This window comes from Lissotriton helveticus, chromosome 5_1 (genome assembly GCF_964261635.1).
Source record: "Lissotriton helveticus chromosome 5_1, aLisHel1.1, whole genome shotgun sequence".
NCBI classification, from domain to species: domain Eukaryota; kingdom Metazoa; phylum Chordata; class Amphibia; order Caudata; family Salamandridae; genus Lissotriton; species Lissotriton helveticus.
Window position 1 is genome coordinate 498,832,596 of NC_136065.1, and position 27,915 is coordinate 498,860,510.

Sequence of the window (27,915 nt, forward strand, 5' to 3'; positions counted from 1 at the left end):
CCACCCTGGTAGCTTGGCACAGAGCAGTCACGCTAAAATAGAGGCAATGTGTAAAGTATATATTTTTTAATAACCTACTTTTTTAAAGGTTTTACAGTAAGACACATAGTATCACAGATTGAAAGTGAAAACTGTATGTGGACAACAATATAGCAAGCCCAGACCTCAATATTGCAAGACAGTACAGGGGCATATCGATAGTCCATAGTAGTTACACCACTTCCCCCATATTTGTTCGTGCTTCTGAGGACAGCCACAAGCCACAAAGACCGGCTTTCCTGGTGCGCGCACCAGTCCACCGCGTGCACCAGCCCCTGATGGTCGGTGGCGTTTGCTGCTTCCAGGTTCGAGCCACATCACTTTTAGCGACCAAGCAGGCAACCCTGAAAAAAGACTCACAGCCCAGGGACCCCCAACCTCCTCCATCAACCTCAACAAAACATTGCACGCCGTGAACTCCAGGGTGTGTCCTGGAACTGAGGACAGTACCCTCCCAACTCTCTCCCAGAAGGGACTCACCACTGAACAGTCCCATGTTAAATGGAAAAAATCTGCTGCTGGAAGTGCGCATCTCATGCATACGGCAGGGGCATCAGGGCGTAGATTCTATAAGCGCTGCGGGTTGAGGTATGTCGCAGGCAGGTAATTAAATTGAACCAAATGGAACTGAGATGAAATCGCCAGTTCGCAACTCGCCATACAGGCCTTCCTCCATTCATCTTTATCCAATTCTCTCACTCAAGCCTCCCAACTCTGCTCTAGCCCTTTCAAGGCCGTCGGGGACATGGATCGCCAACGGAGATGGCCCCTTACCCAAACGCCCAAAGAAAACTTTTGTCTTGAGCAGGCCATACTCAACTAGTGAACCGTCTGGGAGATCATGGACCTGCAAGGCGTGGTGTAATTGGAGGTAACAAAAGAACTGTGAATTAGAGGGATTATATCTGGTCCTTAAGTCTTGAAATGTCATGAAGCTACCACCCCTATAGACATCCCCAGGTAGGAAATCCCGATTCAGTCCCAGGGAACAAAGCCTTCCAGGGTCGAGAGATGACTAAGCCAAGTTTCCTGCCACAGAAGGGTCATCCCAGTGAGGCAGCGGCCACAGTCAATGAGCTGAAGAACTGCCCTCCAGCAGGTAAGGAACACCCGTGTACAAGAAGGTAGATTGGAGGGCAGACGTACCCCGTATAGAAGATCAAGCAGACCATCCAGACCCATCAAGTCATTAATCGGTACCACATGGGCTGTGAGGTAGTAAAGGTACATGTCTAATAATCTCAAGCCGCAATCAAAGGGGGAGCTGCGCAATGATGGAAAAGCTACCTTGTGCCTACCACCTGCCCACATGAAATTAGTGATCTTAGCAGTCAGTGAGTGAAAGCATTTGTGGGGGAATAGGATACGTATAGTTGCCCAGGACGTACAAGTAGCACTGCAAGCACACCACCTTGAAAAGGGCGGTACACCCCTTGGGATTCAATGAAGAGTAGCCCAGCAGCCCAGGTCACGGTCAAGCATAGGAGCCAGTCCTTGGAAGTTAAGAGCCCAGGCCTGATCTGGGAGGGGGGACACGTGAATCCCTAAATATTTAAAGGAGGTGTGCCGGGTGGGAATGTTGGGGCACCAAATCCACCCCAGGGCATCTTCATTCACCTCTACCAGATAGGACTTGCCCTCATTAATGCGGACCCCGGACACCTCACCGTATACCCGAAGAAGAGACAGACATCGGGGGCTGGAACGCTGCAGATCTTTCAAAAACAAAAGGATATAGCTTGCATATAACGCTATGTGGTCCACAAAACCACTCCCCCACCGCCAGCCCCAGATCTAGGCGTTGCAGCATATAAGTCACGCCAGGGAATCTATCGCTACAGTGAATAACAGTAGGCAAAGTCGACACCGTGCCACGTTTGATGGGAAATGGGGACGAGAGAACCCCATTTATTTGGACTTGAGCAGTTGGGGCACTATAAAGAAGACGGATCATACGACTGAACACCTCTCCGATTCCATCCTGCTGAAGGACCCTATCCAGAAAATCCCATGACACCATGTCAAAAGCCTTGGTAAAATCTACTAACAAAAGGGGCAGGGTGCTATCAAGGTCAGGTGCCCAAGATAATACCCTATGGACCCTCTTGATGCAGTGACGCATGCTGCGACCCAGCAAGAGTCCACATTGATCTGGATGAAACGGGTGTGGTAACGTCCTAGCCAACCGTGTCACTAGAGCTTTTGCATAATTCTTAATATTGACGTTGATAAGGGAAATCAGATGATAGGTTGAACATTGGTCCCTATGGAGACCCTCCTTGGGCAGGACTACAATTGTGGCGCAGTCTAATTCGAGTGGAAACGACCCCTGCCACAGTGCAGCTGCATAGAAATTCAAAAGATGGGGTATAAGATGTCCCAGAAGTGCTTGTAATATTTAATGGTGTACCCATCAGGGTCAGCGGTCTTCTCTGCCTGCAACCCCGTCACCGCAGAATCCTCCTCCTCCAGCGTGATGTCTTGGTCAATTTGTAAAGTATTTATGCAGCACTTTAAACAGTAATAAAGATAAAACACCACACTAGAACAACACCACCACACCAAATTAGAAAGATAGAGCTAAATGTAATCTGATCAGTAGAACCAGAGATATGCAATTTTAAAGATTTAAGTGAAAATAGCTCCAAAAAGCACAAATTGCCACTCGCATCTATCTGGTCATGCAAGATCAGGAGAAAGTCACAGGTTCAGGCTGACGGTGGAGCACGGCTTGGATACAGGGACCAGGTTAGTCCAGCTGAAAAGTTACCTTCTCAGTCCAGCACAAAGACTGCAGTTCATGGTGAAGGGGGCGGCGAGAAGCATAGAAGCGTTGTGTACAGTTGTCGATTTAGCACGAAGAGCAGGTCTGGTGTTGCTTATGGTGGTCCCTGTAGTGTGAAGATCCTGTTGTCTTCATGAGTGGGTGGGCTGGAGCTTTGCGGTGGCGCTCTCTACGAGCGGTTGATGATGTAGTGTGAAGAGACGGGTTGACACAGCAACACATTGGCGGGATGTGTGAATGGCAAGGTTTAGGCACCAACAGGCCTGTTTGCAGTCACAAAGAGCTCAATAACTTTGATTCAGCCTTTCTGAGGCCACTACAAGGGTCCAGGACATGAGGGGCACTACTTGGGGGTCAGACACTGGCTCTAACTCGATCTGGGTGATGGATCAAGTGGTGGTGAGCCTGTTATGTCCATGTGGCTCTGAACAGGAGGCCAGCAGACTAGTCCTTGGAGTCCTTCTGGGAGTCCTGAGTTGAGCTGCAGGTCCAACCATTCTGACTCAGGCAGGAGGCAGCAGGGCTGCAGGGCAACAACCCAGAAAGGCAGCAGTCCAGCAAGACAGAGGTCCAGAAGGGCACCAGTTCAGCACAGTGGCAGTCCTTTCAGAAGCACAATATTTATACCGAGTGCCTACTTTAAAGTGGAAGAAGCTTCAAAAGGTTTCCCTATGAAGTGCACAGTTTTCTGCCTCCCCCGCACTGGCTCCAGACTAACTACAGGGGGTATGCAGCCCTTTGTGTGGAGACATGATGCTGCCTATACAAGTGTATGTAGGTCTGTACCTAGTTCCGTCCTACCACCCTGCCAGTGATGGCCCATTAGGCACACCTAAACACTCTATTGTGTGTGATTGTCTATGAGGATTACACAAAGTCCATCTCCCAACTACACCCAGTCATGTGACAGGTTGCCGGCACTAAAGGGCTAAGGCAGGAAAATGCCAAGTTTCTAAAAGTAAGTAACAAACAAAAAGTGTTGGGCCAATTTAATGGTCAGTGAGGATAGGCCACTGTAAGTGTTCTTGCGATCAATCCATCCAACCACTTCGAGGGAGCGTGATTAAGCAGGCAAGCATGGCAGATGCTAACTAAATCGGCTCTGCTAGCCCAAAAGGATAATCCGGCATAAAAAGTGACAGTTGGATGCATTAAACCTGTGCATCGGTGCCCCAGGCGGGGCAGAGGTGGGCATCGTGGCGGTGCGCTGCTGGGCACCTGCATGCTGCGGCTGTGGCCCGTCGAGGTACTGAAGAGGAGACTGGTGAGCCGTGAGAGGTCACAAAGCTCATCTGAACGTGAGGACACAAAATCGAGGCCGCACCTAGGCACTGCCATCGGAGCCTTGTAGGCCGCAAGGATTTTGACCTCCGCGGGACATCTCCTGTTCCCTGGGGGAGCTGTGGACACGGTATGTCGGCTGGTGGTAGTCGGGAGTGTAACGGCGGTGAAACTTATGTGACCGGACCTGAGGCATTGGGAGGGAGGGCGAGGTGGGGGGGGTTAAAGCAGACCAAAAAGCTTGAATGTGGAAAAGGCCGCTTTATTAGGAACAGGTGCATATCACAAATAACAAACCTTGGCAAAGCCTTCCAAAACTAATCCTCACTAAATAAATAAATAAATGAACCTAACCCCCGTCCCACACCCCCTCCCCTAAAATTGTATGGCCCCTCCCCCACCCATACAATACATCAATTAAAACATTACAACAACATTATAAAACATTACATCATATAAACATAACGTCATCATTATAAAACATGTCGTCATCATTATAAAAAATACGTCATCATTATAAAACTTACGTCATCAACAAACCCAATAACATTATGAATACCAGGCCCTCCATAAACCAATCACCTGCCTGACCCTTTACCTCTGTCAAACCCCCACAAAACGTCTAAACGGTCAACCAATGACCAACTCATTGTTCCCTGACGATAAACAAACCTGACCATTAATCACAAAAACTGACACAAACAGCCCTGAAACAACTAGACCCCGCACCGCACCTGTTCCAAGCGACAATTACAAAAATTAAATCCCCTGCACACCTGCTCCAAAGAAAAAGGCCAAACAGATAAAGAGAAAAAGGAAAAAAGGAAATATGTATACAAAAAGAAGGGGGGAACAAAGATATAAAGAGACGACAAAAGAAAATTTTTTGCACTAAAGAAAAATTAATAGGGAGCGAGGGGGGGGGAAACTTTTAACTATCTAACCTCCCAGCCACCAGGTCACCAAACCTAAAATGGTGGCTGGGAGGCGGAGTCAGGGACCTAAATAGCCAGGCTACCAAAGGCTACCAAAAAATAGCCCAAAACAATCTAGAATGTTCTGTGCTTCAACCCCTACCCCCCACGCAGCCCTCCCAAAACGCCCGGGGGGGGGGACCTCCCTGCGGTCGGCTGCCCCCCCCCCCCAAGCCCCCCTTGGGAGGGAGGGCGAGGTGGGGGGGGGTTAAAGCAGACCAAAAAGCTTGAATGTGGAAAATGCCGCTTTATTAGGAACAGGTGCACATCACAAATAATAAACCTTGGCAAAGCCTTCCAAAACTAATCCTCACAAAATAAATAAATAAACCTAAACCCCCGCCACCCACCTCCTCCCCTAAAATTTTATGGCCCCTCCCCCACCCATACAATACATCAATTAAAACATTAGAACAACATTATAAAACATTACATCATCATATAAACATAACGTCATCATTATAAAACATGTCGTCATCATTATAAAACATACGTCATCATTATAAAACTTACGTCATCAACAAACCCAATAACATTATGAATACCAGGCCCTCCATAAACCAATCACCTGCCTGACCCTTCACCCCTGTCAAACCCCCACAAAACGTCTAAACGGTCAACCAATGACCAACTCATTGTTCCCTGACGATAAACAAACCTGACCATTAATCACAAAAACTGACACAAACAGCCCTGAAACAACTAGACCCCGCCACCCAGGAAGGTGGGGGGGGGAGGAAACTACCCCACCTCTCCTTCCTGCCCCCCAGTAGGAAAAGAAAAAGAGAAAACCTGGAAAAAATTACCGCTGCATCGTCAAGGACCTTGCTAAAACTTCTCGTAACTCCAACAAGTACAAATCCATACCAACTCTAGAAAGGTGGACCCCATCATCCCTGAAGAACTCCACTGACTCAAAACGAATCTCCCTATGAGAAATTCTCCCAAAACCAAGCTGACGGCAAAATCTAGAGACCTCCACATTCACCTTCTTCCTGGCTCGATCAACCGCTCTAGGATTCACTGCTCCTCTCCAAATCCTACGTGGAATCAATTCCGTCCAAAAACATGGCAACCAGCCCAATGCTCCTTAATAAGAGCCAAATCCTTCTTGATGGCCCGCAAAAGCACCACTCCCTTGGTTGCGCAAAGATCGTTTTCACCCAAATGTATCACTAGAATGTCCGGACAGCAACCTCCCACCAAACCGTTATTAAGGCATGAAATCAGTTCCCTCCAAAGCATCCCACCTTTACCCTTCCAAACAATTGGATGCATTAAACCTGTGCATCGGTGCCCCAGGCGGGGCACAGGTGGGCATCGTGGCGGTGCGCTGCTGGGCTCCTGCATGCTGCGGCTGTGGCCCGTCGAGGCACTGAAGAGGAGACTGGTGAGCCGTGAGAGGTCACAAAGCTCATCTGAACGTGAGGACACAAAATCGAGGCCACACCTAGGCACTGCCATCGGAGCCTTGTAGGCCGCAAGGATTTTGACCTCTGCGGGACATCTCCTGTTCCCTGGGGGAGCTGTGGCCACGGTATGTCGGCTGGTGGTAGTCGGGTGTGTAACGACGGTGAAACTTATGTGACCGGACCTGAGGCATTGGGAGGGAGGGCGAGGTGGGGGGGGGGTTAAAGCAGACCAAAAAGCTTGAATGTGGAAAAGGCCGCTTTATTAGGAACAGGTGCACATCACAAATAACAAACCTTGGCAAAGCCTTCCAAAACTAATCCTCACTAAATAAATAAATAAACCTAAACCCCGTCCCCCACCCCTCCCCTAAAATTGTATGGCCCCTCCCCCACCAATACAATACATCAATTAAAACATTACAACAACATTATAAAACATTACATCATCATATAAACATAACGTCATCATTATAAAACATGTCGTCATAAACAAACCTGACCATTAATCACAAAAACTGACACAAACAGCCCTGAAACAACTACACCCCGCACCGCACCTGTTCCCAGCGACAATTACAAAAATTAAATCCCCTGCACACCTGCTCCAAAGAAAAAGGCCAAACAGATAAAGAGAAAAAGGAAAAAAGGAAATATGTATACAAAAAGAAGGGGGGAACAAAGATATAAAGAGACGGCAAAAGAAAAATTTTTGCACTAAAGAAAAATTAATAGGGAGGGAGGGGGGGGGGGAAACTTTTAACTATCTAACCTCCCAGCCACCAGGTCACCAAACCTAAAATGGTGGCTGGGAGGCGGAGTCAGGGACCTAAATAGCCAGGCTACCAAAGGCTACCAAAAAATAGCCCAAAACAATCTAGAATGTTCTGTGCTTCAACCCCTACCCCCCACGCAGCCCTCCCAAAACGCCGGGGGGGGGGACCTCCCTGCGGTCGGCCGCCCCCCCCAAGCCCCCCTTGGGAGGGAGGGCGAGGTGGGGGGGGTTAAAGCAGACCAAAAAGCTTGAACGTGGAAAAGCCCGCTTTATTAGGAACAGGTGCACATCACAAATAATAAACCTTGGCAAAGCCTTCCAAAGCTAATCCTCACAAAATAAATAAATAAACCTAAACCCCTGCCACCCACCTCCTCCCCTAAAATTTTATGGCCCCCTCCCCCACCCATACAATACATCAATTAAAACATTACAACAACATTATAAAACATTACATCATCATATAAACATAACGTCATCATTATAAAACATGTCGTCATCATTATAAAACATACGTCATCATTATAAAACTTACGTCATCAACAAACCCAATAACATTATGAATATCAGGCCCTCCATAAACCAATCACCTGCCTGACCCTTCACCCCTGTCAAACCCCCACAAAACGTCTAAACGGTCAACCAATGACCAACTCATTGTTCCCTGACGATAAACAAACCTGACCATTAATCACAAAAACGGACACAAACAGCCCTGAAACAACTAGACCCCGCCACCCAGGAAGGTGGGGGGGGGGGAGGAAACTACCCCACCTCTCCTTCCTGCCCCCCCAGTAGGAAAAGAAAAAGAGAAAACCTGGAAAAAATTACCGCTGCATCGTCAAGGACCTTGCTAAAACTTCTCGTAACTCCAACAAGTACAAATCCATACCAACTCTAGAAAGGTGGACCCCATCATCCCTGAAGAACTCCACTGACTCAAAACGAATCTCCCTACGAGAAATTCTCCCAAAACCAAGCTGACGGCAAAATCTAGAGACCTCCGCATTCACCTTCTTCCTGGCTCGATCAACCGCTCTAGGATTCACTGCTCCTCTCCAAATCCTACGTGGAATCAATTCCGTCCAAAAAACATGGCAACCAGCCCAATGCTCCTTAATAAGAGCCAAATCCTTCTTGATGGCCCGCAAAAGCACCACTCCCTTGGTTGCGCAAAGATCGTTTTCACCCAAATGTATCTCTAGAATGTCCGGACAGCAACTTCCCACCAAACCGTTATTAAGGTATGAAATCAGTTCCCTCCAAAGCATCCCACCTTTACCCTTCCAAACAATATTAAACATTCTGATATTAAAACCCAATGTTTCTCCGAAATAACTTTGGGCCGCTTGAACCCGGGCCCATTTCACGAACGAGTGCCCTACAATCCAAACAGTCACCGCTGGAGAACGGGGCCCAGCAACTGAACCTGAAAAAGAAAAAACAGTAAATACTCATGCAAAGGAAGATGACGCAAGCGCCTCCTCCGTGTCACCTCTCACGTATCGCAGAAAGCATTTTGATGACCATCGCCCAACCTCATGATGTCCCCCTGTGACCAACCCCTATTAAACGCTTCAGTCGCAGCGCCAATCCTAAAAGAGTGCGTGCCATAATGCTCCCCATCCAGACCAATGCGCTGCAAAGCCTTACGCAACACCATGCGAAACTGATAGGCTGTAACAGGAGATTTATTAATATGCTGGAACACAAGGTCACCATCACCACCCCCTGATAAAGAACGCCAACGGCGAGCCAACAGCAATGGACACGTAACTCTGGGGGAACTCGCCTCCAACCACACTCCTTTACCCAAGTTCTTCTGATCAGTTTTAGAGCCAGACAGCCACACATGAACACCTTCCTCTGAGCAAAAAACATCTCGCCAACAAATCCCACCCCTGGATTTAGAACCCAACAACTCGGATACCCGAAAAGCACCAAAGAACATAAAGGCCATTAACATGGCAAACAAGCAAGCCTCGAAATCATCTATACAAACAGAAGGCAAAATTGCTAATAAACGCGCCAGAGTCTGCCAAGATAGTGGAGCCCTCAGCTTCCTATTACTCACCTGTTCCCTGGCCCAGCCCCTCAAGCATTCTTCTGCCAATCTCACCAGCAGAGGGGGAGTAACCCCAAAACAATTTCCCATAAAGGAAATGGCCGCCAATTTCCCAGAAATAGTCACTCTAGACAGACCCTTGTCCATGAGGTCCAAAATGAACTTAACTACATCCTCTGAACGACGCCAAACCTCTTTACGCCTGGAAGCTCCAGATTCCAGAAACTCCCTCCAAGCCAAGGAATATGCAGATCGCGTAGACACAGATTAAGAACCTACCACCAGTTGTAAGACCCGACGTTGCCTACGTGCCACAGATGTATCGGCATCGGTGTCGGTGATGTGTCCGCCTCTCAGGCCAGTCCACGGAATCTCTCCCACTGTGAACGAGACAAAGCATCCGCTATGTCATTGTCCACACCAGGTATGTGCAAAGCGCGAAAATTAATGTCATGTTTCAAGCAGCCCAGCACAAAGACTCTCATGAGTTTCAAAACCTGTTCATCTCTGGCAGATTGCCGATTCACAATCTCCACCACAGCCATATTGTCAAGGCGGAAAAGAACCTTTTTGTGTGCCAAATCCTCTCCCCAAAGAGACAAGGCCACTAGCAGAGGAAAAAGCTCCAAAAAAGTTATGCTCCGACCACCATTCAACCAATCCTCAGGCCAGTGTTCCGCACACCATTTACCATTCCAGTACAGTCCAAAACCCTCACTGCCTGCAGCATCAGAAAACATTTGCACATCCCATTGGAAATCAACCTCTCTCACCAAAGGCACACCATTAAAGGAAGTGAGAAAAAATTCCCCGATACGCAAATCTTCCTTGACACCCGCTGACAAACATACACGATGGTGAGGCAAATGTTGACCTGCCAAAGCCCTGCCTAATCTGCGACAAAAAGTCCTCCCTGCTCTTACCACTCTGCACGCAAAATTGAGGTGTCCCAGTAGCACTTGAATTTCTTTCACAAACACCTTCCGTTTTGTCAACATAACAGCCAACAACTCCAACATCTTCACTTTTTTGTCATCTGGTAAGCGAGCTTCCATCGCTACTGAATCAATTTCAATCCCCAGTAATGACAAGGCAGTGGCAGGGCCCATTATTTTCTCAGGAGCCAAGGGAACCCCCAAATCATCCATGAGCCCTTGAAAAGTGTCCAGAGCTGTCTGGCACTCCGCGGAGCCCGGAGATCCAACAAAGAAGAAATCATCTAAATAGTGAGTTACCAGTGAATGAACAGACTGTTGTGTAAAATGCCACTGTAAAAGAGTGCTGAAACATTCAGGATATAGAGCAACCCATCGGCAATGCTTTGTCCATGTACCATTTCCCATCAAAATGGATACCCAGAAGACTCCAATCATCCGGATGGACTGGAAGCAGCCGGAAAGCAGACTTAATGTCACACTTAGCCATCTCAGCAGCTGCGCCCGCGGTCACAACAAGTGACATGGCCACGTCAACTGATGAATATGAAACCGAAGCAGCATCCGTATCAATAAAATCATTTACAGATGACCCCTCCGGCCATGACAAATGTTGAATAAGTCTGAATTGCCCCAGCTCTTTCTTGGGGACCACTCCAATAGGTGAAATAATTAAGTTACGGATCGGCCAGTCATGAAAAGGGCCTGCCATCCTTCCTTCATGTACCTCCTTATTCAATTTTTCTTGCACCACTGCACTATGTTCAGACGCTGACTTCAAATTGTCAGCCCAACGTCTCTGCCTTGGTCCCGATTAGCCCAAATGAAAACCAAATTGAAAACCCTCCAGCAATGTCTGTTTGACACTTACATCCTCAAACTCCAGAAGGGCAAGCTGTAAATGCGCCAGCTTAACTGGCGTATGAGCCCTTGGGCCAGTACCCTGTGGACCTCTACCACCCCGACCCCCTTGAAACTGTCGGGACGTCCCAGAACCTCCCGCACCTGACTGCTGCCCTTGCTGGCCACCTGCTTGCTTGTTATCCCAACATTTAACCAAGGGGTGTCGCTTACCACAGCCGGAACATTCATGCCTATATCTGCAATATTCTCTACTACACGTCCCCTTATTAAATTCCCAGCAGGTGCCAGTACCAGACTGTGCATTGGACGTGCTCCCCCCCCCACCATGGGTGAGCTTGCCTTGAAAGGGCCGATAAATCAAGGGTAGACCGCTGGCTGTAAAAATTGTCTTACCCCCTGAGGCAGCCCCCATCGTATGCTGCCACAAATCTGTATCCAGCTCCCTCCATTTTGCCTCCGAATCCCATGCCATCCTAGCCCTAAACTCCTCATCATACTGGGCCCAAGCATATCCCCCTCCAGTTATTTGCGCCTTCCGAATGACATCCATGTATTTAAAAATAGATACGCTGCGCTCTGGAAACTTTTCACAGTAAACACTTGCGTATATAAGAAATGCTGCCGTCCAGTTTTCAATAGTCAAAGGAACTCTTGGACGCTTTGCAAGCTCATATTCTTCCTCCTTAGAACCCTCTTTAGATCGTACCTCACGATGAAGGAGTTTCAGTATTTCCACATACTCACCCTTCCAAATGCGCTCCTTTGTGGACAACATTAAATGAGCGCCCAAAGGTTTGGTAACACCCATGTAGGGCAATTTTTTAATCTTCAACTCTTTACTGTCAAGGGGCTCCTTAACTCCTCCAGCAGCCTCAGTATTCGTACTACTTTCTACCTTGCCCCCTGCAGACCCAAGGCCCTCATCCGTGCCCACAGCAGTGTCCTTCACATACCTCCCTTTAAACAACCTCCCTTCACCAACCCCAGGAACCCCCACCACCGCCGTCCCCACAGACACCATCGTAGGTTTGGCCTGTGTCACTGGGTTCTCACCTGGTAACAAAGAAACAGCTCGTACAGATTCCGTTCGTGTTGCTGGAACATCAAGTGTATGTCGCCCTCGAGGAGCCCTGATTGGCGGGCCGCGCTCTCGACTCTCCTGAACTGGCCTTGTCTGAAAAACACTACGAGATACATTAGAGGGCTCCCCCCCCATCCACCTCACGCAATTCACCTTCTTCAGGAGTATCTTTGTCATAATCCAAAACCACTGCCTCCATATCAGGAGGGAAAGCAACACTCCGGGTCTTACCCAGCCCTTTATCAACAACATTACTCTGAAGGTGATGAGAAGATCCTCCAGGCGGGGGAGCAGACTGTACTCGCCTGTACCTCCCCGTGCGTTGACTCTGGAGCTCCATAGCCGATGGTAAGGTAGACCACCTAGACCTGCTATTCGGCGGGGCCAGCGAGATCGCGCTAGACCTACATGTGCTGACCGCGACGGGCTCCCTCGGTGGAACAGAAAGGGCAGCGCTAGGCGCTCTCCTCACTTCACCTCGGCGAAGCTGGGCTGGGCCACGCCCTACCGAGTCTGGACCGCCGTACCAATCCCTCTCCTGTAAAGAAAAAGTTTGGACTAGTGTGCTGGGTTCCCTAACAACAACACCTGCCCCAAGCTCTGGCCGCTGGAATACCCCAGTACTCACTGACCTCCCCTGCAACCTATCAAGTGACAAACCCTTACCAAAATTTCTCAGTGGCACCTCCCTCACCGGAGAAGCACCTACCACATCCTCCTCATCACTCCAATCCAATCTAGTATCGGAAACCGCCGCAGAAACACCTCTATGCAAAAAACCCTCCGGCATTGCCTGCTTCTCCACCTCCCTGTGTGCGCCATCATGGCCCGCAAGCCCATGACCAAAACTGTCGAAACCAGAGCAATGTGCCTCCAAATGTGGGCCACCGGTACCCTCCGACCAATGAGGAACAGACCTAGAAGACCCATGTAATGAAAAACTAACTGCCTGCCCCAAACCCTACCATATTGAGAAATTGGACCAGGCATCACATCATCAAAGGCAACCTCATTCAAATTCTGCCAATCCCCCACAGATCTAGTAGTCACTGGACCTCCCATCCCTACCCTACCCTCACCTTGAAGAGAAAAACATGACTTGCTGGCAGCCCTTATAATAAAAAATTCACCAACCCCACCCCCACTAGAAGTGTGCATTGCTAAATCTTGAAAACCACCAAACTGGCCCACAACGCTGCCATGAGAGGGAAAAACATCAGGAACCAATTGATGTGCACCACCATGAACACCCCGCAAAGTACTCTGGGCTGCTATTAATGACCCACCAGCCCCAAATGACGTGCCCTCAGCATCCAGAATAACTCCAGGACTAAAACCCCCTTCACCCATTTGAGCCCACTCCCCTTCGCCCCTAGAACTCCCCATCACAGATAATGCAACTGTCTGGGAAGCAAGGGTAGAGAACAACAAAGGACTACCCACATTACCTTGCTCATCATAAAGCGCAATCCTGGCATCATTATTTGAATACACTTGACCTCTTTGAAAATCAAATTCTCCATGCCCCCCCTGCCTCACCTGCTCCTTAAATGACAGTGCCACCCACTCCCATGGGCTGTGTCTCAGCTACCAATTGCCTCACAGGATTCAATAAAGGCTCAGCTGGCTGCAAAAACCCTCGACCCACACCCTGCCCATCACCCAGCTGCAGAGAACCTCTCCGTGCACCACGCTTTATAACGTCTGAAATCGGCCCAGAAAAACGCTCCAGCACAGGGTCAGAGGCGGAGCGCTTGCTCGACGGATGCGCTTCCACATTCCTCGCCTGCTCCTCAACCGGCACTTCAGCCGGCCCCCCCACTGCCGCAGAAACACACAGAGGAATGCCGGGCAGCACAAAAGCCTCCCCACTCCCCGCGACAGCGCGCGCTGACTCATGAGGGGCCGGCTTCCTAGTGCGGGACCGGCCTCTCTCACTCACCTGACCCGCCCGACGTCTTTTCGGGGAAGAGCAAGCTGCAACCACTGCCGCTACACCTGCAGAAGCCTGACGCTGGGGACACGCCGGCCCCCCGCCGACCAACAAATCAAGTCGACCAGCCTCCGATAACAGGCGCATTGCCTCGAGGACACGAAAGTCTTCCATAATAAAGCGAAGGGTAAAACGCTAGGCTTAACACAAAATTACGCTAAATGCCACAATATTAATTCAATAAAAAACTTTTAACTATCTAACCTCCCAGCCACCAGGTCACCAAACCTAAAATGGTGGCTGGGAGGCGGAGTCAGGGACCTAAATAGCCAGGCTACCAAAGGCTACCAGAAAATAGCCCAAAACAATCTAGAATGTTCTGTGCTTCAACCCCTACCCCCCACGCAGCCCTCCCAAAATGCCCGGGGAGGGGAGCTGCCTGCGGTCCGCTGCCCCCCCCCCCAAGCCCCCCGTCTGAAGCATGTGCAGGGCCCGAAACAGCCGGTAGGTGAAGGCCGCTGACTGGAGAGCTGCCCGCCATCTTGCGGCACCTGGCCCCCACATTTGAAGCAGTCCTAGTCCTGGTTTCTGTGCTGACATCGGGGAAGGCCCCCGAAACCCCCCCCTCAAAGGATCGCTGGGGTGTGGCTCGGGGTTGAGGTGAGCGGCCGGGGATGGAAAAACGCGACGCAGATTGCCTCGGATCCCCGTCCGGGATATACACATCTGAAGTCTACGAAACGAGAAGCTGCCGGGCGCTGCTCTAAGGGATGTTGGCCTGCCTTGGGCCTGCAGCGGTCCTGGGGCCCCCATGCTAGTCTGACAGAGGACGATGCCCAGAGGACACCGATGGATTTGCCACTAATAGTCACACAAGATAAATGACTGGGTGCTGCCCCTAAGACTGCCAGTGAACCAGGAGACGTCTATTTGTGGGACTCTGGTGCTTGTTGTGGTTTACCTACGCCCTGCTGTGGAAACCGGGGGGGGGGGGGTCCACATGCCTGCTCCTGGGGCTGCTCAATGCTACAGCTGAACAGTGCGCTACAGTTGTCAGTGCCCCCTCTCCCATTGGAAAATTCCAACCCGGCAATGTGACAATATAATTACCCATCATGACAAAAGATAAAGCAACCGGTGAAAGCACCAAACAAAGCACAATGGAATAGTTCACTGAGGCTGGTGCTTAGCCCACAGGATCAGAGGGGACCCCACCGGCCCACTAGATAATACAGTGCTCCTGGCAGCAATTACTCAGACAAGACTGGCACTAGAAGCTCAGATAGGCTCAGTTGGCTCGGAGGTGTCACTGATGCGCCAAGATCTTAGGGGGGGCCGTCGAGCGCATTACGGAAGCGGAGACGAGGATCTCAGGTGTGGAGGATGCCGTCTCTGCGCTACAAGCTAAGGTTTCATCTCTGGAGAAACCTACCATGGGCCTCGCTACATGTATGCAAGATGCGGAAGGAAGAGCCAGAAGAAACAACCTCCGATTCGTGGGGTTCCCAGAGAACTGCGAGGTTAAAGATGTAGAGAAATTTCTGTCAGAGTGGCTGACTTCATGGATGCCTGAGGAGGCCCTGTTCACATGCTTTATCATAGAACAAGCACACCGGGCTCTGTTGCAGAGTCCACCTCCCGGGACCAGCGATCCATGATAACAGGCATCCTCAATTTTCATGACTGAGACCTAATCCTGAAGCACGCAAGGATGAAAGGGGACCTTTTCTATGACTCTCAGCGAATTATGATAAACTATACGAGAACAATTATACAATAGCGCCAGTCATTTCAGGCTGCTAAGGCAGGACTGCGGGAGCTTAACATTGTGTACTCGCTTCAGTTCCCCACCCGACTACGAGTTGTATATAATTCTTTTTTTCGACATGCCGGTGGCTGCCTTTAACTGGACAGACTAACAGGTACACCTTAAGTCTCACACTCCTCCTCGGCATGACTCGGATTCATCCTCTGGTGACTCACATCGCCGCCAGAAGCAGCAGCAGGGCAGACAGAGATGTCGGTCCAGATCCACGTGGCGAGCCAAGTCAAAAGGGGTGACCAAGAAGGTGCGTTTGCCGGGGGCGTCTCTGCAAAGCCAAAATGAACATACATTTAAATCTAATGTTAATGTACCGATATATATGTATCCGGCTTGACCAGCCCCCTGTCAATTATTCATGGGCTGGACCATCTATCACATCCCCCATCTTTTCTTAAAGATGCCAGTGTGGCTTATGGGGGTTTAGGGATCCATTAGAGGAACACCTCACCGGCCCCCCAATGGGGCCGCCGTGGCATTTCGTCCACGACAGATGCTTCATGTTCGATGAGGTATTGGGGTGGGGGGAGGGGTTTGGATGGGCAGGTTGGAAGTTTATGTTATGTTTATTGTATTCAATACCTAGATAGTATAACACTATATAGATATTAATCTGTGCAATTTCATAATACACACCAACTAATGCATGTCAGTCTTGTTGCCAGCAGTTGAGATCACACAGGGACAGCTACATATCATGAGCTGGAATGTTAGGGGCGTACTTGGTAAAATGAAACGGGGTCCAATACTTCGACACGCAAAGCAACTTAGAGCTGATATAGTGATGCTACAAGAGACACATCTTATGGGCACGAAGACACCATGCCTAGGTCAGCACAGCTATGATAAAGTGTATCAAGCGGGATTTACTCAGGGCTCTAGGGGTGTGGCCTACTAGTACATCATAGTGTGCCATTCATACATACCACCCAATGGACTGACATGCACTGGAGATATATAGTATTGTCCATGGGACTATAAATGGTGAACACATAGTCATGAGCAGCATATATGCCCCCCAACTATCTCAAACTTTTATAGATTGGCTTATTGATGTGTGGGCTCTTCTTCCCGAATGTCTCGCAATTATGGGTGGGTACTGGAATGATGCAATGTATGCCCTCACTGACAGGGGGCGACCACCCGTGGTTGGGAAGAATTCAAGGGATTCCAAACTACTTTCCCTTGTGAATATGTTGGGCTGGGTGGATACCTGGCAAATGTTACATCCCTATGATGAGGGCTTCACCTATCACTCAGCCGTGCACAACACTTCTTCTCGATTAGACTACTTATTCATTTTGGGGAACCATGTCCAAAGAATAACCAAGGCAATAATTCTACCCCGTGGCTTTTCTGGACATAGCCCAATTTTGCTAGTGCTCGCATCCTGCTTACACAGACGTCCATTTAGATGGAGACTATCCTCATGGCATCTACAAAATGGGAAATACAAAGATCACATTAATAAAGCGGTGGCAGAATACTTTCCGCATAATGAAGATACTGCCCCATCAGCAGAGATACTCTGGGAAGCCATGAAGCCCACTATACGCGGGGTTGACATAAGCTACACTGCGACGGAGCAAAAGTACCAGGCGCACAAGCTTGTTCAACTAGAGACCTAAATCACGACACTAGAAGTAACACAGCCATGAGCGCGATGCCTCTAGGGCACAGGGGAACCTACAACTTCCCCAAAAAATTTATATATTAATGGAAGAAGTCAAACGAGCCTGGTTGGCGTCCCAAAGCCGAATATATCAATGGGGCGACAAATCTAGCAAATTACTATATTGATTATGTAAACAAACGACAACATCTACTCCCCCATATATAGAACGCCCAAGGCACGACCCTTACAGACAAAACCGACATCGCTAGCAGCTTTGCACAATTATACAGTGACCTATATCGAGCTAGGGAAGTGATACATATTTCATTGAATACAATTTTGAAGACATCCCACCACGTACCATCCCAGAAGATGCCAGAGATTTTCTCGAATCACCCATTACACTTGAGGAAGTCACCACTGAGGTGTCCGAGCTGCGGCCAGGCAAGGCCCCAAACCCTAAATGGGTATCCAAGTAAGCTTTACAAAGCATTCATATCCCACCTAGGCCCTCATCTCTTAAATACAATTCAGGAATCGATAGAGAAGACACAGCTTCCATCTGACTGGGGGCATGCAGAAATTGTAGTCTTTCCCAAACCAGGTAGGCAACCCGAAAAACACTCCTCATATCGCCCTATATCCCTTCTAAACATGGAAGCCAAATCATTGCAAAAAGTTTAGCAAATAGAATATTACCGTATATATCAGAGATTGTTCATCTAGATCAAGCCAGCTTTATGTCCCATCGCTCTACCCGCCATAACATTCAGTGAGTGCATAATGCGATTGCAGCCTAGATCGGTTAAACAGACCAGCAGCATTACTGTTAGTAGATATGGACAAAGCTTTTGATTCCATTAGTTGGATATATTTGTTTACACTTCTACCATGCTATAATTTCAGCCCACTGTTTATAAAACACATCAAACTCCTATATACTGAACTGACCACTACAATTTGTGTGGCTAATTGTGTCTCAGCAAGAAGTCACAGATGCCCTCTATCTCCCCTCCTCTTTACGCTGGCCATTGAGCCACTGGCCATATGGGTCCGGAACGGCGCATTAATCCGGGGATTCAAATGGATGATGGACATTGTCGACCGCATAACACTTTTTGCAGATGACATACTCTTCTTTCTTACAGACCCTAATATAACTGGCCCTAGAATATTGCAGATTATGAGGATCTTTGGCGACAAATCAGGATTATATCTGAATCCCCGGAAACCTACCATTTGGCCGCTACGGGGTACCCTTGGACTTAACAAACAGGCTGATAGACTTCAACTGGCAGAGGAGGGTATATTATATCTAGGTGTTTTCCTCTCTGAGTCTCCTCAGCTCTCGTGGGATGAAAATCTGGGCGTTACTACCGAAAAAGTGCGATCCAATATAAAGTCTGCTATCTTTATATGGGAGATCTGCCATTTAAAAAATGTTTTTTCTACCACAAATTCTCTATCACCTACAGAATCACCCATATCCCAATCAATCTTCGTGGTTTAAACATGTTAATGCCATCCTGGGGCAATTCTTGGGGTGGAGGTGCATCCCGGGTTGCGCTCCGTACATGCTTTCAGTCCACATATTGTGGTGGTATCGCAGCTGCTGATATGCAGACCTATTACACTGCCTCACATCTTCTAGTGAAAAAAAAAATTGGCGCTTTGAATCTAGCGATGACCCAGCATACACAACTGAGCGGTGGTTATTAAATGACCGACACTTAAATCCGATTTGTATAGTAACTCAAATCACTGCTCATTGTTATCCACCACTTGAGTGGTTATTCTGTCCTGGCAGCAATCCGTCCGATGAATGGGGTGATGGAGTTGCATTACCCGTGAGATGCCGCTCTGGCATAACCAATGGTTGTCTCACCTGACTGGGCTCCAGGGGTTCCATGAATGGGACCACATAGGTATCTAAGCCATCGGTAACATCATGGTAACATCATCCAGGGTACAATCCTCAAATCATTCCAGGCCCTTGAGGACAAATTTTCTCTACAGAACTCCCAATTTTATAAATATTTGCAGTTTCGTCACGCCATTACACCTCATATTGATAAAGTCGAATCATATCCAGAATTTAACCCACTGGAGGGCAAACGTCTTATAGGGGATCTGGGAGGGCATAAGATATCTAAGATATATCAATTGTTAATTACCCATAGTGTCACTACTCTTGAGAAACTTAAAGAGGTCTGGCAAATACACATTGGCCCCATAGACCTTGATGATTGGACCGAAGACCTAGAGTCTCCCCGAGGCACCGCCATATCCTCTTGACTGCGGTTTATTCAGTTTAAGTACCTACACTGGGCTTACTACACATGTTACAGATTGTGGCGGGCAGGTCTAATCGAATCCCCTATATGCCTATGCTGTCAAACTGATGAGAGTTCCTTTATACATTCAGTTTGGGCATGTACGGCTTTGGATAGATCCTGGACCGGTGTGCTGGCATGCTTGACCGAAGTACTCGGATGGGAATTACCTAGATCCCCTTGATTGACACTACTACTACTACACATAACACATACAATAGGTGGTAATAAATACAAATGACTTCTCCTCTGGCTTGGCCTTACCATTGCCAAACGTGATATCGCCAGAGCTGAGAAACAAGAGACAGCCCCTACTATTAGGGCATGGAAAAATGGTATGGATTTTTGCATGGGGCTGGAGATTCCGGTTTTCCAGGCCCGTGGATGCCCACAGAAACATCCCAAAATTTTGCAGAGAAGCACGGATTACCGAGGGCTGGGCCTGTCGAGACAAGCAACAGCGACAGATATTACTGACTGTGAAATTAGGTCCTATGAAGCACAGAAATTACATACACCCTGTAGGAAGAGCGAAAGTTATAATGATTTGTATCTATCTACCACATATATAACTGACATACGATTGTATTGGAACTTTTTTGTAGCACAGTTATGTTTGTATTAAGTATATGATTTGTATACATGGATACATTTCCGAAATAATGATGTCACAGGATAAATATGTCAACATTTGAATGTATGCCAATAAAATCTGTTCTTAAAAAAAAAATCCAACCACTTCATTGACCCTTTACCTCCTCCCATATTCAAAGAAATTAAGACTGCCATCCTCCCCATTTGGGCAAAGATTGTTAACGCTTCACTATTGCAAGTTCTGATCTTAATAACTTCCGTCCTGTTTCCAACATCCCCACGCTGGCGAAACTTTTAGAAAAGTGTGTGTAACGTCAACTCTGTGTTCCCATTGAGAAATTCCATCTGCTGGATCAACATCAATCGGGCTTTCAGAGAGGCCACAGCACAGAATCTGCACTCACTCACATCTTGGATTACATTCTAAAGTTGCTAGCCCAAAATTATTCCTGCCTCCTGATTCTCCTTAACCTATCTTCTGCCTTCGACACTGTTAACCACAGCAAATTACTATCAACGCTTAAACACAGGATGGGCCTAACAGGTGTGGTTTTGCAATGGTTCACTTCCTTTCTCCACAACAGACCTCAAAAAGTCAAAGTGAATCAATCCCTATCTCAGCCATCTACAGTCTTGATGGGGGTTCTACAAGGGTCTGCCCTTTTACCGATACTCTTCAATTTATTCTTGGAACAATTAGCTAATGCCCTGATCTCAGCGAACATTCTCTTTCATATGTATGGGATGACACCCAACTTTATTTGAAAGTCTCCTCCCTGGAAGACTTCATTTCACTCAACTACATCCTGATGAACACCCAAAACTGGCTCACTGAGAACTACCTCATGCTCAACACCTCCAAAACAGAATTCCTCCTCATTGCTCCCTCTAACCATGCCCCCAAGATTGACCACTGGATGCATCATCTGTTAGCCTTTAACTGCTCCCCCACATTATTGAGCCTGCGAAATCTCTAGGAATCACCCTAGACAGGCACCTGAACATTCAGAATCAAATCAGCAATGCCACCAAGGTTTCTAAACACCAGATGAGATTACTAAGGAATCTCAAACCATTCCTTCCACAGGAAGACTACAAATTGGGGGTTCAAGCTTTAGTATTGCCAAGGCTATACTATGGTAGTTCCTTACTCTGTGGTCTCTCCAAACAAAACTTGGCTCCACTTACAACCTCCAATTATTGCAGCAGCCAGATTGATTACTGGTACAAACAGAAATGATCACATATCACCCAGCCTTAAAATCCCTAAACTGGCTACCTTATGAAGCTAGAATACAACTAAAGACCGCTTGCTTGACTCACAAAGCACTGCATTTCAAGACCCCCATCTATCTGGCTCACAAATTAGAATTATTAGGGGGTCACCGTCCATCTCGAAATGCTAATTCACTGCTCCTGATACCTCAAGTCTTCCACAAAAAGTGAACGAGTAACAGAGCATTCTCTGGCATGGCCCCGAAGATCTGAAACTCCCTTCCACCGGAAGTCCGTCGAATCCCATCCACGGCTTCCTTCAAAAAAACAGGTGAAAAAATGCTAATGTTGAAGTTCCTGCCCTAAAGTCCTTGGCTCAGCTGCCTCAATACAGCCCTCCTCTCTGATGCTATGACTGTCCATTACACAGTTATACCCCTGCGATTAACAGTGTGAGCAGGCCATTGCACATATTTGTATTGTATTTTTGGAATGTTTTTCTCTCATTACTTTGTTGCAGGGATTCTGCCGAAGAACAGAACTATGCGAAGGATTATGGGACCTTAGTGCATAAGGACTGAGTCATCCTAAAACCTTAGTACCCATGAGCCCAGGACCGACTAGCTATAGTGTCCCACTTGCCCTCCTTCTCACTCACAGAGAAACAAGTGATTAGACACCCCAGAACATAACACTCCAGAATCTCCCAGGACTCGTGGTTGAAAGACACACTCTTTCGCTCACATTCTTGTACCTGTCCACAATAAGATCTGACAGAGACACAAAATAGTTTAAAATATTTATTTCAACTAATGTCTTCTAAAATGCAGTATACATGGCACAACAAGCAGGAAAATCCAAAATACAAATACAGTCAGCATTGCAGCTAGTCCATAAATCATAAAGGGAGATGTCATCATGAAAAGGCAATAGAGCCTAACCTCCCTCTCCTTGATAAGATGCTATATTATTATATATTAGAAGATCTCTGGGTTTTCCCAGCAGACGCCACACCTAAGACTATAGATGGCAGTTCTACATCATAGGTGCTGTCTCGCTCTTCTCCCTGTAAAGGTCACTCTCCAAGTGTCTATTCCCTATGCATGTATCCCCATAATACCAAAGTACAATTGTCAAACAACAGCTGCTTTGGTATGTTTTGCAGAGGTGCTTGGGCCTGACCGGAACAGAATAACAAGGTGCACTGTTTATCGATCTTGCTCAAAATGTTCAGACTAAATCCCAGGAACTGGCAGGGAATGCACACAGCAAGCAGTTCTCATGTACGAACAAAGTCATTGCAAAAATAAAGCCATGGAATAATGTGTGCAAAGCCGCGCACTATCTGCAGAGCTCATGCTAACTTAGAGAAAATGACAATCTCCCTATGGGCCCCATGACACCTTTCCCTTGGTCAGGTCGGTAGTTCCAGGCAAAACAGAAGTCACTCGTAAGCAGAGGCAAAGCCGGTTGATGTATGGCCAAATTTGCTTGCATGGTAGAGAAACCAAAGCAAAAAATAAATATATATTTTTGTGGAAAACGAACAATGAGAATACAAGGCCTGCACAGTGTAACTCAGTTCTCATCTACTGTGTATCTTAGGAGCCAAAAACATCACTGGAAAAGTGGAATGCTATGCGCTCTAATAGCCCATCTGAGTCTTCCATAGTAAAAAGGTATGCCATCCAATTGAGCAAATCGAACAAGCAGACGTGGTCCTCACATCCAGTAGTTGCCAGTAACATTTCCAGGCAACCTGCGTGAAATTCGATGAAACTCTGATCCAAGAGGTGCTGTGCACAAGCAGAGGTACTCAGGCCTGCCAAAGCTCCAAGTGGAGGATCACACACAAAGTGCCTACCCACGGAACAGTCCTGGTCATGGGCCATCACCTGACCCATCAGCAGTTCCTAATCAAGGGCAGCGTGTGGTGTATTGGAGAGGCAGACCTCCAGGGCCCATTGAAAGGGGCACACGAGGAAATAGAACACAGGTTGCATGCAGGTAAAATAGGCATATCTGAAGGTGAACCAATAGTCGATGTTAAGTGCTTCTACTGGCATTAAACCAAAAGGATGGCACATTCATTCACGGTACTGGTCCCGGCTTGGCAGCACCACAGATCGATCAGCCATTACGGAGCAGTAATAGAAGTACCAGTATGCCACAAACCAAGAGGAGTAGCAAAGGAAACCCTTCAAAGGTGCTGGAAAAAATAGAATGAATAAAGGTTAGAATTACTCCAAAAATTGTCTGAAAGGACGAGACAAGGCCGGATTCCACAAATTTAAAAAAGTGGTCCAGGCCCTTGGTATCAGACGCATTAAATATTTGAGTAATTAATTCCCTAAAATGTAGGGGGAGATACGTGTTTAAAAGTGAGTGAATCTCACTTATGGTTCTCATCACCTGCAAATCGAAGGTCTCATGGGCTGATGTGAGAGTGACTTCTTATTGAAACAATAGTGCTTTGAGTCTGCTCAGCTTATTGAAATCTGTTTTCAAAGTGGGAATGGAAGGCCAGAATGAACTATCTACAATCTCATGTGGGAGTGGAAAAAGAACATTGCTGCAACATGTGACACTCTGAGAAACTGTTACTAAATATGGGATACCTACCCGTAAGCCACAGCAGTCTGGTTATTTAGAATAAGATAATGCAATTAGAAAGCAGAGTGAGGGTGGGAATAATAGCTGGGACCGGAGTCCCTTTTAAAAAAACAAGCCAAATCCGGGGCCTAGATCTTACAAGCGCTGTCAAGTTTAACTTGTTTACAGACAAGGGAGTGACCTACCGTAAAATCACAATCTTCACCAGTAAGGAAAACTTTCTCATCAGCTCGCTGACAGCAAATTCAAAAGGCAATTGCCATAATTCATGAATATAGCTACTGCCAATTGGTTTATATCTACCCACGTGATAATGTTTCCTGCAAGCTGTGAACTGGAAAAGTGAGATGGGCTATGAAATAACCCTATATATCAACCACACAGTAGACCTAGTTCCTGCATCTGAAAACAGTAACTTGTCAAGCTATTCAATGTGTAACATTGTGTGCCGCTCCCTTCATTGACATAAGTTTCTGTTCATCCGTCAAACTAAATGGTAAAAACAGGGCGATAGCATTTAGATAATTCCATGACACTTTCCTGCTTTTACGTGTTTGCAAAGTCCAGCTAAATTGCATAACAAATCGTAGCCATGACCATGATACAAAATAGACACTTCATTCTGAACAATGTCAATTACAGATGATACAATATTATCCAAAGTATAAACACGGGAACAAAGTGTGTTAATACTGTTATTCACCACGGCTAGAACTTTTTCAAGATTATCTTGATCAATTTGTCGTAAGTATACTGTAGCTTCCATCTGCGACAGTTTCCAAAACCTATTATATGCTGTATATGCAAGCGATTTGTTTTAGGCGTTTTTGGACCTAAAAGGAATTCTGCCAGATCGATCTCACCGGACAGGAGAGAGAGTGTTGTTTCACTGATAACAGTGTAGAATGCTCTAACCATTGTTGACATAATTTACCTACTGAATACGTAGTAACAGTGTGAGAATGTGGGAAACGAGAATCCGGTCGGCTTGATGTAAAGCCTGCAGAGGAATTAGAAAAGCGTAACTGAAAAGCATTAGTACTAGTTGGCACCAGTAACCAACCAGGCGTTTCCCCGGTGGGCCGCCAGGGTGGAAGCCAGTTTTGGGCCCCATGGAGCCTTTTTTGTTATGGAGGCTGGCAATATCGTCCCCCTATAACAAGATCAGCTAAAACCGGCCTTTGCAAACAGCTAGGCAGCAACTTCCCCCATGGGCCGACGGAGTATTTTGCCAATCCGGCCCTGTAAAAAACCCAAAGAATCAATATCAGTGGAAGTAAGAGCACCGTTTTGAAACTTGTCAGATAAGGTCTCTATTGTATAGTTAGTATTTGTCTGCCATGCATCATAGGCAGCCAAAGACGGAATTGGTGGTGTATTCAATTTCTTTGCAGTGGGCAGACCATAACATGCAGTTTGTCGAACCGCCTGATTAAAAAATATCAGTTGAGACGTAATCAATCATGTATGATGTAGTGACTCTATGCCCTGCACCTGGCAAATTTTGGTACCCCAAATAGATTTCAAATCAATTGTGTCTTTCCAATAATCATAACTCTTCAGAGACAAATAGGTTATGAATGATGACGAATAGACCAATTTAGTATGGGTCAGCATGAATTTAGTGCTGGTAGTCAAATTTAATTTGTAGAAATATGTTCTCGGGTCAGAAAATTGTAACCAGGAAAATATTACAAATGTACTCTTTTGAGTGTGTGAACTCCCCTGGAACGGTGTTGGGCAATGTTCCCATTGTGTGTAATTAAAAAAACGGTCTCTGAGTGTTGGTTTTGTGTAAAAAAATGATGGCTATAATTTTGATAGCAGAATAAATCAGCATAATTCACATAATTTAAATATAGATCTTCAGTATCAAAAGCAGTATAATATTTTAAGGCCGAAAACAGTGAATAAACAGTGTTCAAATCCCAATCATCGAAGTGTATCCCAGGCGTAACAACATCACCCCAAGAAACTCGAAACATGTATGGAATTTGTAAAGTTTCGGTCAGACCGTAGAATTCAAATGGTACTTTATCCCAAACTATGCCATCAACAATGGGGAATGCTGACATGTTAACCAGGGATTGATCACTTTTCATTTGGTGGGACGAAGTGTGAGGAGACAGAACACCGTTCACCAAGTGTACAGCAGAGCGTTCTGGTAAGTAATGGCCATTGATAAGGAGGATAAACTCTTTTTTGTTCTCTACCTTTTCTCGGACCAGATCTCCAAGAAGTCAGCCAGTAACCGGAATCAGCACAGCTACATGCTTGTAAGAGGGCAAATGGTCTTTCGCTTGTGTATCATGAGCCTTTTGTAGATCCTGCAACATAGCAAAATGGTTATCTAAGTCAAACGTAGCAGCAGTCACCACAACGTCTAGACTATCAAGGTCTGGCACAAACATTTTAATGCCATAGAGCATTTCGTATGGGGTCCGCCCACCCAGAGATCTTCTAGGGAGATTTTTAAGCGCACATTGGACTACATATAAATGAATCAGCCAACCCCTCCCAGTACCTAATAACCTAGTTGTTAAAGATTGCTTTAAGTCACGGTTCATACGCTCCACAACAGAATTGCCCTCAGGCTGATATGGAGATGAAAATTGCACCTGCACCCCCAGAGACTTCATCGCATCACAGTAAACCTTAGAGGCAAAAGCCGGACCTCGGTCAGAATGGGAGGTGCCTCAGGCAAATGTCCTGACAAAGACACGCAAATCTTTTATAACAAATTGAGCGTCAGCACTGCATTGCGGCCAATCCCAAAGGAATTGAGTGCAATTCCACTGCAACCAAGATATATTTAAATGCAGGGTCAAACATTAAAGGACCGCAGTGATCAAGATAAATACAGCCAAACGGTTGATTTGAAATGAAAAGTTGAGTATGTGGCGGGCGTGAAACAGTTGATGGTTTAATTTGTTGACAGATGTCACAAGAAAAAACATATTTACGTGCTTGCTGATATCAACCAGACCACCAAAAATTTTGCTGCAAAAGTGAAATTGTCGCTGTTACTCCTGCATGGGAAGAAGCCACGCTTTCATGAGCGGCAATAATGAAAGAAAGCCTGCAGTCCTCGTTGGGAATCAGCTGATCCCCAACGGATGGTATGGTTGCATACGGAATCTGATCGGGTGTCAAGTGATATGTATAACGTGAAGGAAAACCTTGAGGGTACTATGTTCCCTCTTTTGTCGCAGCAATAGCCGCTAGAATATCCTCATCAATTATAGTCATGGACCTAGTAACTGCCGCTATTGAACAAGTGGCTAGTTCAGATTTGGTGCATCATGTGTGCACGGAAGTGAGACTTTTTAAATGAAAAGTTATTTTCTTAGTTTGCTTTCAAAGGAAAAATGCTTCTGTTTTTTGGGTGAGAACGTTATGCGATTGGTGCACGGCACATGGTATTCACAGGGCACAAGTCGGGGGTACACGCAGGTACACGGCGTCCACCCACTATTTTCACAGGTTGGACGCTGTTCCCCTGTCAAGAAGTTGGACCCCACAGAAATATACTGAACTTGTCCCGGTGTAAGACACCAGGACACGTTCAGTAGCGCCTGCACA